Source organism: Diorhabda sublineata, chromosome 6, assembly GCF_026230105.1.
Source record: "Diorhabda sublineata isolate icDioSubl1.1 chromosome 6, icDioSubl1.1, whole genome shotgun sequence".
NCBI classification, from domain to species: domain Eukaryota; kingdom Metazoa; phylum Arthropoda; class Insecta; order Coleoptera; family Chrysomelidae; genus Diorhabda; species Diorhabda sublineata.
This window is the reverse complement of record NC_079479.1, coordinates 14,034,266-14,043,928: the sequence shown is the minus strand read 5'-3', so window position 1 is coordinate 14,043,928 and position 9,663 is coordinate 14,034,266. Positions and strand designations below refer to the sequence as shown.

The following is a 9,663-nucleotide window of genomic DNA, read 5'->3' as shown; positions in this document are numbered from 1 at the left end:
CCTTATTTTGAAGATGAAGATCACATCACTACGTGGAATAAGCATCCATTTTTGCACCAAGTGCGACTTGCTTGTAGAAAAACATTATAATCCATTCACCTGGATTAAAATGGGCGACAAAAAATACCGAAACACCCATGGACTACTGGATGTTATATTTACTAGAACAAATTTGTACAGCAGTTAGTGAACACAGAGCACCATCAAAAAACTTGCCACGTGAAATAAGGAAGCATTGAAAACATACTTTCAATATTAGTGAAGAAAAATAAGCCATGTCGAGAATATATTGGTAAGATAACACAACTAAATTGTAGGGTGCAAAATGATTAGGAAAACGATGATTTTCAAACTGCAATATGTTTTTTGATCCACCAATATACTTTTAAATTGATTATAAATTACCAAAAATTCAATATGACTAAGCGCGTCCATACTTGGTAAAAAACAGGGCGCGACTACTGCAGGTTCAAAAGTGATTGTTCACATTGAAGCGTGTTGAGAATATTTTTTTCGAGCTCATAAAAAGCTTAGGAATGTTGGAGATGTGGATGCATCGCCCTATTTCTAAGATACTTTCGTTTAATAGAGCTAGAAACGTCGAGGTTCTTGAGAAAGAGGCACGCAGAAAGAGAAAATAAGAAATCACGATTGTGCATGAAATTTTCCAAAAAAAAGTTCATAATAAAAAAAATGGATCGGAACGAAAACACCCAGGTAAAAAAATATTTTGGTTTCTTTGTTATATTTTGAAAGTACATAATAGCTATCGAAAATCATTATTTATTAAAAAATAATGATTATGACTTGAGATATTGCTAATTTATTCGAGAAAACGAGAACGAGAAAATGTAGCCAAAATGCTCTTTCTGGCCTCTTTATCTCGAAAACTATCAAATAATCGACAAAAATGATGGAAACTATTCTTGTAGATAATAGAATTATCTAAATTTCTATTCAAGTGAAAATTTTCTATAAAGCCATATTTTTTGAGATATTGCGGATGATGTATTTTCGCAAATTGTGATATTTTCAAAAATTGAAAACACTTAACGGAATTTGTTCAAGGTTGTATTCTACATTTACTGGACTATTTTGAATTATTTGAAAAAATTGTCATGTTTTTCATAATTTAACACAATTCGGAAATATTAGTAAGTTGTGTTACTTTATGAACCCACTGTATACAATTATTATCTTATTAACTTTTCAAAAAATATTGTTACTGAAAATTTAATGTATTCATTAAACGACGACAATGATTTTTTAATACATCATATAATATCAATGTAATCGATCGACATTTTCAATGTCATGATAGAAATTTTTTCAAGCGAAAGTTTTGAATTTAATATCACTTACCCAGAGTTGCGGGAAGTGTAATTTCAAAGTTTGTAAACAATTCTCAACTTCCACTGAGAAAGAAACTTCATAAAAACTAAATGTGAAAAAACAATAAAGATAATGAAATTCTAAAAGTGTCTAACCGCCCATTAACATCATTAAACGCATTAGTAAAAGATAAAATTTTTTTAAAAGCTTCAAATACTTATACACGTCCAACATTTTTACTAAACCTCAATCAATCTTATGATTTGCAATGCTGTATACTTTTTTCTGCTTTTGATGACATATTTTTCAACTAAAAAAGTTAAATTATTTAAACGTTGGATCAGCAGCTACATTATTTTGACGTTCTTCATTCTTCATTATAAAATTATTTCCTACCATTTCCATTCTCATATGGTGTGGATTCCTCAGTTTTTTTAATACTTTCTCTGCAATTCGGTTAATAAGTCAAAAGTCAATTACATTATGTCCAAAATTACAATTCCACATTTTCAATTTTCTAGGTGTGGCTAAAATCATTGCCCTCATGTCTCTACTTGGTAGGCGAGCTTAGAAGAGATGGATAGATGCGAAAAACGAAGGTACAAGAAACTTGACCTTGTGCATCTCACACCAAACAACTGCTCCAACAAAACAGACTGGATTTCTAACCGGACACTGCCATCTAAGACGCCATCTCCATACCAAGATCATTATGGACGAATCGGAGTGCCGCTGGTTCATGGAGGAAACCGCAGACCACATCATCTGCGAGTGCCCTGCACTTATACGAGCGCGGTTTAAATACTTAGGAAGGCTCACAGCTTACCTAATGACATCAAAAGGTTGAAGCCAAAGCACCTGATCGGTTTTTCAAAGATCATCGCATTTTGGTAACGCCAAGTAGGGCAGAACGGGCCTATCTGAAAGCCTAAGTGCTCAACGGCTCTTATTATCAATTATGTATGTAGAAAAAACTTATGTCATCAAAAACAAAAGTTGTGAGATCCATGTAATACGAAGTCGATTCATTTAGTCAGTCCCTACTTAAAAAATCAGTGCCCGTAATTTAATAAAGAATTGCTTGACTTATTCAATATTCCAAAACCTCCCAAAATCTAGAAAATCAAAACCACCATGTCTAATTTGTTTGTTTTCTTGTGTGTTTTTGGATTTCCTGCATATGTAACCATCGTTCGTTTTGATTCTTTGCATGTTATTGCCGTCTCTAGGCACAAACAGAAATTTTCCGTATGCATTCTTCGTTAGTTCCTATAGACTCAACACCAGCACGAATACTTTAGATCAGATTGAACTAGAAGCATCCTACGGTCACCTAGGAAACACTTAATCCACGCAAAAATATGTGAACTTGCTTTGAATCATATTCACGGTAAAACCAATAAAGAAACAGCCCCTGTACTGTAGAAACGAAGATTACGGCTATACTGGTTTTTGTCTACATCGCATTCGTAAACAATAGGCTTCAGGTTATACACCTGATAGTTGTTGACTTTTAGTGCACGTGTTCTTTTTCTCGTCTCGTTACTTGATAGCTAGACCTGGTATATGCTCAGGTTTCATTAAAATTTTGGCATATACTTTTCAATAAGAAATTGTTTTGGAAAAAGCGATGATTTATTAGTTTTTGGGTTTCTATAAGAACAATGTGTATAGATTTCAATAAATATTTCGATTTTTTTATAAATGAATAATTATATTTCAATGAATTTTAGAAAAAAATTCAGGTCCCACCGAGATTTGAACTCGGATCGCTGGATTCAGAGTCCAGAGTGCTAACCATTACACCATGGGACCTTTCGACAATAGTTTTTCTCCACATTGCAGTTGATTTAGAGCTTCCCCGTGGCATCATCAATAATATTGTCAATCAAGTTCATTTTTCATTTTGAATGATGATAGTTTTTAGCATGTTGAATGAATTTATAAAAGAATAAATCAATCATTAATACCGGTAATATTTATTCTAATATTTATACTGGCATTTCATACAAACAGAGTTTATTTAATACAATTATCAAATCCGGGTGTATGGATCTCTAAAAAAGTGTCACAACTGAAAAAAAATTGTTCTTAGAATCGTTGAACATTTCTAGTTATTGAATCAAAATTTTAATATACACTCCTCGCAAAAAATTATCGCATCACTATGATTTCTGAGCATAGCTATGAGGTTATGGTTTAAGACGCTGCTTGTTCTCACAGCGTGAAGAATGGAGGACAACAGACAAAAAAATTTCTTGCTTTATAGAAGATTGAGTGAACTTGCTAGTGCCAGTACTTAATGGCCTTATATAGTGAATAATTTACGCTAACATGAATGCTATTCACGGTACTCATCATCTCCAACAATATAAAATTTGCCTAGGTTGTTTCTCTGGGGATGAGACTAATAAGACGGTCACCCACGTGCGGAATGTTCCGTGGAGATGACTGTATGAGCATTTATATATGAAAAAATTTATGGAAAAGTGATCCTGTGCCAAAAAAAGCGTCGAAAAATGCTGAAAGGTCTGCAGATGATGATGACTATTCCAGAAAATAATTGATTAAGTAGACCGGCACCTGAAAACAAAAGAATTCCATCACAAACCGACATTTCCAGGACAAATGTTCCAAAGATTCTGCATGAACATTTGTATATGACAAAAATTTGTGCGAGGTGGGCGCAGGGCAAAATCAGCATTGTCACGAGGACTAACAAAATGTAATCTTATCAATTGCAACGAGTGATGTAACTATGTTCGTTTAGCATGATCCAACATACAAAAGAGATGGAGTGGCATTAGAAAGGAGAGTTCGTGCCAAAAAAAGGTCACGAAAAGCATCGAAAAAGTGCTGCATACAATATTATGGAACTGCGAGGATACCTTTGGTTCACTTTGAGGAATCAAACACAACCATGACGGCTACATATTTCTCTGACTGTTTTTCCAAAAAATTATCGAAAAAAAGTGTGTAGAAATCACTCTAGATTTAGGCTCATCATGACATAATGACAATACTCCAGTCAACACAGCTTCGTTTTCCATGGATGTGCTGAATAAATATCTTTGTATATCTATGGATTACGAAAACCAATCATTCGGTGGTAATTTGATTTTCTTTGCGTTTTTGTCTATTTTAATGTTGGCATTCATATCTAAAATGAAGTCCAATATTCATTACCACACATTACTACAAAACTTTTTCGCTTTTTATTCACTGTTTTGACTACTGTCAACACCAGCAAATATATCATATTCTCAAATTCTGCTTTTTTCCTCTACCAGATAAAGCATACTGTTTGAGTTACCCTCTGGAATGTATACGTTGATGTTTTGTTATTGATTATAGTTAAATAACCCTATTGATTAATGATAAACGATAATAAATGACATAACACAAAATACCCCATTGCAGATAATTTGTAATTATGCTTATTTCGGTTGGTTGATAATGGCTAGCACGGTCCATTAACAACTATTTAATGGTTCGCTTATGGATCATTATTAATAGAAATTCTATTTATGATTACGTCCCTGTGCACTAAATGTCGTTAGTTTAGTTTTCCCATAAATTCATATTAGAATAAAATCAAAATTATAGTATGTCATAATTCTAAATATCTTGGAAATATTTTCAAAATTATTCCCTGTAAAATGTTAAGTTATGTTAGTTGATTTTGGTGATACCACACTAAAGTACTTCACTTGATTGAACCTAAGTTTTTCAAATTCCTTCTGGAAAAGATTAGGACCTCACAAAAACCATATTTTCCCAATAATTATCCTTATTTCCATCATAGTTCCGTTTTAATTCTGTGCAATACTCCAGTGAGTTTAGGTTAGGCTAGATTAGGTTAGGTTAGGTTAGGTTAGGTTAATCCAAAAATAGTTCCCATCTTTTTACACAAAATAAGCGTTGTTGTCCTCATTTCATGAAAATATATCTCCTATAAACGGAATTTTTAAGTTAGGAAACAAAAAAAGTCGCTGGGAGTTAGATCTGTTGTATGAGATGAATGCTCATCCTCTTCTAAGAGCCATCTCAAATCCCAAATGCCATATCAAAAGATCCAAATAGAAGCTTGTCTATTTTATATTTCGTATACAGCGGTTGCTACTAAAATTTTGAGATATGGCAACACAGATGTCAATATGTCAAATCTGAACGTACTTAGAAATTGCTGTCAAATGGAATTACATGGAAAACATTTTATTGCGATGATTTTTTATTGATTTCGACGTGGATTCAACCAACCGCAGTGTGAACATCAAGATCTCATCAGTTTCCAAAAGTCCAGTCCAGTCCAGTCCAGTCTCAAGTTACACAAATGTTTCAGTTTATTTATTGAACATTCAAAATAAATTATTTTAATTTTAAATTGCTTTCCAAATCGTTAGAACTGATAACTTTGAATCGAACTCAGTCATGTGTACATGCTGTTCGTTCGCGATTGCCAATTAGAGTTTATACATATTGGGTTCGTCCATTGAGAATAAATTGATCTATAACTTGTCTATGATAAATAATAACAAAGTTTACTCAAAATATGAACTACAACTCGACGAGCGAAGCTCTGAATTTAGAATATACGTGACCAAATACATGTGGGAAAATATTTTTCGATAATTCTTTAGGAACAATTTAATTTGTAACATTATCTTCCTTAACTAATTTGGATCACGTTCATTGTTCTTGAGGTCGCTTCATATGATAAGATACTTTCTATCATGACAAACCGATCAGATGACAGATTATTTCAATTGTCTACGGTTTCTTGAACTCTAAAAATTATTTAATTGTCTTCAAACAGCTGTCTACTATGAATTTTCATAAATAGCGTTTGAATCAATTCCATTCCGATTGAAGAATTTCTGAAACATGTGATTTAAATGCATTAACAACTTCTTCAGGTGTATAAAAATGTTGACCTCGCAATTTATTTTTGATATACGGAAATGGAAAGAAATCATTGAGTGCTAAAAAAGGACTGTATGGTAACTGCGAAAAAAAAAAACGATCATTTGCTTCGAAGTGCTTCGTGTGTCGAACAACTTTTGTTAAATTTGGATCAAAGATCCATACAGTGGATTGTTTTCCAATTTTAGATTCATATGCATAGATCTATGATTCGACGGCTGTCACGATCTAATAGACGTCTTTTGAAGCACCGTGAGTGAACTGCAGGTGAACTTTCTGCTCATAAACCTGTCGAGTAGGTCATCCAAATATTGCTCTAGGCTCGATTATGTTGAAGAGCTCGTAAACGCATTTACCGTAATAAAAAAAATTAGGTCAGAGACTTTTTTTCTTTAAGCTGTCCAAGTTTCTGGTCAAATCTAGATCGGTTATGACTCGAATTTCTCTCTTCTGTATTGACTCGAGCATCTTCAGGGTATACTTGAGAGTCAAGCTCCAAATGTGCGAGCAACATTCCACTTTGAGCCTTGTAGTGGACTAGAAGATATTGTGGAGTGTGTAGCTTTCTGGTCTTCAGGTTATCTAACTGAATCCGGGTTATATTGTTCTGAAAATCCAGCAGAATCCACTGCTTCTGCTGCTCGATATGGTATTATAAGCATTGCTTTCAATCTTGTCCCGTTAGACACGTTACAGACCATCCCCGTCGGAACGCGTATCCTCACTAAGACGAGTGTTGAGAGTCTCTGGCTGGTGCATAATATCAGAACTTTTTGATACTTTTCATAGTCCCGCATGTTGAAAAAGATAAAATATATTATAAGTTAGAGAAATAGTGACTTTTTTGAGCTTCTAGAATGTAAATTCAGAATCAATACCTAAATATTTAGCACATGTGATTGTTTCTTTTGTATTCCAAATATTTGTTGATATTAAATTTTGAACGTATTTTGCGGTATTTAATTAAAGATTTTGAAGCATTCTACCTAATATATCTAATCTTGATAATGAAATATACCAAATTGAACAAAAATATTGAGGTTTTTAGACTCCTAATTTGTGATTTGGCACCCATGCTAGTGTTCTTGTTTATGTAAAGGAAGATCTTCAATACACTACAAAATTCTGCTCATTTTTTCGACTAAACCATTTTCTATTTATTGTAAAAGAATTAGGCATCTGTGAATATAAGATTTGTTCCAATATTATTGACACAAAATATTCCACCACATATATTAAATTGAATTGAGGGATGAGGCTCCTCAACTAGGCATATTTTTTTCTGAAAACATCCCTCGTTAAATCTTGTACGACTTGGAAATCCATTTCGCTTATTTTTCAATAATTCTAGGTCGTAAATTTTCTCTAAAAGTACCCGAAAGCTCGACCAAAACATTATATCGATCCGAACGCGATTTTAACGTAAAAAAATTAGGGGAAGTAGATGTTGACACGCTTTTCAGAATCTACAGCTTCCCCCCACATATTTCCTTCTTGAAATCGCACAAGATAGAAAGCAGAATCAAAACTAGAAAATTAATTGGTGTAAAACATCCTAAGATCGGTCCTGACTTTTTCATAAATTCAGTTCTCATACAATGTAAGTTTACAGAATCAATTTTAATAACTGAATGTATACTGTACACATATTAAAATAAGTATACGTTTCGCGAATGTAAATTCAAAGTAATTCAGTCTCCCCATGTTTCTCTTTATCTCACTTAAATTTGTTTTAATGAATCTTAAATTGGATTTAATGTTTCTTGTAATATAAATTCTTATGTCACACTGAGATTTTAATGGATGTTGATTATAAGGTAATTTTTGTTTTCGGTAATAATTATTTGGTTATCTCGCTGATAAATTTGTGTAAAGCAGCATGGGAACTGAGAATAGCATACAAACAACTAATAACCCTTGTGAATTCGATTTCGTAATGTAGAGACTGCGCAGTTTGGATATTTGTACGTCTACATTAGAGTTGTGTTAGAAACAGCTGGCCAAACTTCAATATATTGTCTCTTGTACCTCATGTACCCATTAATTCCTCTCTTCTATCTAATTTGGTCTAGCTACTTCCAGGATAACGATTCTCCAACTTTTTTAGTCCTTTTTTAGCTACCAAGCAGTAATTGTTATAATCTTCGTTTATTGTTTCACTTTTTGAGGATAGTCGATGCACATAATCCCATGATTATTACAAAAAACTGTCGCTATCAATTTTCCATTTAATGAAACCATCTTCGTTTCTTCCAGGATTATATTGGATCCAATTACAACTATTTTCACTTGAACTGCGTCTTTGATACCCAGGAAAAGTTTATTGGAATGACTTTTGATCCAAAATAAGGTACTCAAGCAATAATGCCATGAGCATACATTGATTATATGGTAAATAGTTTTCTTTGATTTGCCGATAGCTTCTTCCATATCTCCTCTAGACGAAGAAATCAAGATCAGACATGAAATGACTCTAAAGGAATTTGTCAAGTACTCCTCGATGTTTGCAAATAGGAATCTAAGCCTTGAAAGCTCATATGATCAAAAAACTTGAGGCATTTGAGATGTAGCTCTATCGACGCATCTTGAAGATATCCTGGACTTAAGAAGGTCTGCAAACTCTTCACGCCTATCAAAATCGTCATCTGACAGTTCTTGAACCAACGTTTTATAGATGGAATTGATCATCACGTAAAATTTTCATTGAGTACGTTCGGGAAAGACGTGCCTTGGTAGCTCCTCCACAGGCTTGCACTTCTCCAATGGAAGGAGTCCCGATACATTGACGTTCTGAGCGTCTGTAGGTGAACTTGTTTCTCGTGAGCCTATCGAGTAGGTCATCAAAACACTGCTCTAGGTTAGATCATGTCAAAGAGCTCGCAAGCACTATGCTCTAAACTGTCCAAATTTCTGGTCAAAACTAGATTGGTTAGGAGTCGAATTTCTCTCTTCTGTATTGAGTCGAGCATCCTCAGGGTATGCTTGAGAGTCGAGCTCCAAATCTGCGAGCAATATTCCAAATATGGACGAATTTGAGCCTTGTAGAGGACTAAAAGATGTTACGGAGTGTGTAGCTTTTTGGTCCTCGCAATCAGCTATTAGGTTTACGAAATATCAAGTTCCCTGGATATTTGTCTAGTACTCAAGTGTGGATCGTCTTCTAATGATTTGTTGCCTGTTGATGCAGTTTTTCTGCGCTCTGTTTCGGATAAATCTTTCACTGAACCAGCTTAGTTCAACTTTTCACTAATTTTCTGAGAGTAGATCTTGTGAGGGGATTATTATATTATTAGATAAGATATTACAGGTATCTTGTTTCTTTTCTATTCGTTTTCGTTTCTTTTTTTGCTTCACATGGTATGAAAATCAATGTCGCAAAACACCTTATCCAGCAGTACTGGGTTACAT

The 9,663-nt window shown here is 33.8% G+C and overlaps 1 non-coding gene across 1 annotated transcript; it reads right to left on the bottom strand.

Annotated features, from left to right (window-relative positions):
* Positions 1 to 3,075: 3,075 nt before the first annotated feature.
* Positions 3,076 to 3,147, bottom strand: Trnaq-cug (transfer RNA glutamine (anticodon CUG)). The gene has a single exon. It is a non-coding gene; the product is annotated as a tRNA-Gln (tRNA).
* Between the last annotated feature and the right edge of the window lie 6,516 nt (positions 3,148 to 9,663).